Source organism: Salvia splendens, chromosome 3 (genome assembly GCF_004379255.2).
Source record: "Salvia splendens isolate huo1 chromosome 3, SspV2, whole genome shotgun sequence".
Lineage (NCBI taxonomy): Eukaryota > Viridiplantae > Streptophyta > Magnoliopsida > Lamiales > Lamiaceae > Salvia > Salvia splendens.
The window spans coordinates 19,372,151-19,375,081 of record NC_056034.1 but is presented as its reverse complement, the minus strand read 5'-3'; positions in this window follow the sequence as shown (position 1 = coordinate 19,375,081).

Below are 2,931 nucleotides of genomic sequence, written 5' to 3'. Positions count from 1 at the left end.
AAAATCATTATTTTTCTATATTGCTATTTGCTCCTACTTTTCTGGTAAGGAAGTTAGAATGTCACAGTTGAGTACGGATCCCATTTGTCATAACTTCAATCTTAAACTTTGCTCCAATAAGAAGATGAGATTTAACTAACAACAACACACACCATCGTACTACTCAAAAATTTGGCCCATGAGACGATCCGACAACCATACAAACTAGAAAGAGTTTTAGCAGACCTCAATAGTTGAGAAATCTACACAAATTTCATGTCAGTTGATCAAATTTTCAAAATTTGTGTTTTGTTAATAACAGTGAAGTAAAATCATGCTAATAGTGATGTGTTTTGTTAACAACAGTGAAGTAAAACCATTTTAATAGTGATGTGTTTTGTTAACAACAGTGAAGTAAAATCATGCTAATAGTGATGTGTTTTGTTAACAACAGTGAAGTAAAATCATTGTAATAGTGATGTGTTTTGTTAACAATTATTAAGTAAGTAAAATCATGCTAATAGTGATGTGTTTTGTTAACAACAATGAAGTAAAATCATGTTAATAGTGATGTGTTTTGTTAACAACAATGAAGTAAAATCTACTAATTCTGGTGATTAGAGGCTACTTTTGATTGATAATTTAACGAAGCTTTACAGTTGATCGATCGAGTAGAGCTTGAACTTGACATTATATAATACAAGAATTGATGAAATCAAGTAAAAGTGTTTTCTCATTTTAGAATAAGTAATTTATTAAATTCAATTCTTTGATAAATAGAGTTGGAATTCTACTCAATACCAATGAGTCAAGCATAAGCTTAACCATACTGCGTAGAGTTCAAATTGTACGATTATCTGCATATATTGCACAACTCAAATAATGAAAGGAAATTTCATCTTATTTATTCATAAATGAACGATCAATTACAAGAATCAATGAAACATTTATTTAATCAAATAAGAGAAGAACAACCATAATATGGTTGATACACAATTTCGAGAGGCAAATTAATAATGAAGAAAACAAATTCTTCAATGAAAAAGGCTCAAAAATTTAAATTTAAGATTCTCAGCTTCCTTCTCAGTTGCCTGCACAACCACGGAGATGGACTTCTCAGATTCACAGAAAATCTTCTCAGATTCATCACTCGAAATTCTCTTTATAACATCAACAAACATACTAAACTAGTGATCATAATGCAAACAACAAATTAATATATGATACTTATATCACAACCAACATCAAGTCCAAAACCGCCGCCGCCAATGCAAAACCAATGCGCGCACGTAACCCCGCCGCCGCACTATCAGGCCGCGCGAGAATCATGGACCTGTCGACATCAACTATGTCCCCATCGGACTCCAGCCTCCACCCTAAAAAAAACCCGCGCCGGAGACCCGGGAAACGGCAGCACCGGGAACATAATATAGTCCTCCTCCTCCGCCGTGAAGTTGAAGTTGAAGTTAAACACGTTATTTCCTAAAATACCCCTATGCAATTTCTATTAACTAAAAATGTTTACTTATTTTAGTCATTGGATTAAGATAATGTGTGGCTAAGATTTGTTCTCTAGTTATACACTTAATATTAGTTTTTTTTTATACACTTAATATTAGTTATGTATATATATATATGCCGGGTCCTGTTAGGTCGAGATTTTTAGGCATAATTGAGAACTAAGATGCATTTTCAGCCACTCATTCACAATTTTCGCGCGATGTCGACTACAGAGACATTATGTCAACTAGGGGGCATAATTGTCACTTTCGCGCGATGTCAATTACAGAGACATTATGTCAACTACGATGTCAACAACAAACGTTATTTATGTCAACTATTATGTCAACACCAACATTTTACAAATAGTAATTAATGTCAACAACAAATATTTTCATGTCAACGACCTATATTATTTATGTCAACAACAACGTTATACATATAATATATGTAGATATATGTAGTTGACATGGATTATATATGTAGTTGACATTATAGGGTAATGTGTCACGACCACATCTCCCTAGTCAAAGAAAGTGTAGTTATATCGCGAGTAAATCTTACTGAAACTGTCTCAACTCATCATAAGATGCTTAATTTAAATGAAACTTTGTCTGAAATGTGTTGATGGTACAAATCATATTGAATCAGAGTAGTTATGAAACAATTGTCTTTACTAGAACAAGTTCTAAATTTGCGCAACGGAAGAGTACCAAGACAAATGTAATATGTATGAAGACATACTACACCAGCTATCTTCCTACTTATTTAGTCTTCTGTCCCAACACCTCCTCGGCTTTGACATCGATCAACCTGCACATTAAGGAAAATAATATGCAGGGCTGAGTACTTGATGCACTCAGTGGGCTCATGCCGAAAATATTTTTCATTTAGTTGTCAGCCAATCTGAGTGAACGCGGAGTTTCTTTTCTGAAAACAAGTCCCGGTCACTAAAATCTATTATTTCTTTCTGAAAGTAGACTTCAGTCTGAAAATAGAGAAATCATCATCAATTAGTTCATCCACTCCTACACTTAGTTAGCAATCTCTCTTCGGTAGATCAATCCTTCAGCATTATCCTTCATATTCTCGTTCCTCGCCGACAGCCATGGTCACCTGAAGCTCATCAGTTCGCCGGAGTTCCACATCCTTTCGTTCCAGTCAGCGTATTTCGTAGTGTTAACAGTTTCATCGCCCGGAGTGGCAAACAATCTTTATTTGCTTTCTTAGTTAATCGCACTTTGTTTTCTTACGTTGGATTTGTTGCACTTTCAATATTTGCTTACTTTGCAGTCTTAGTTGTGATCCAAACGTTTCTATGATATGAAATTGTTTTTGTGCATCGGTTATTGTTTGATATTGTTCTTTTCTGCCTAGATAGCTTTATTCCAGTAGTTACGGTAATTTCCGTTTGTTGCGAGCATGTTTCCATTTCCGAATTGATAGATCTGA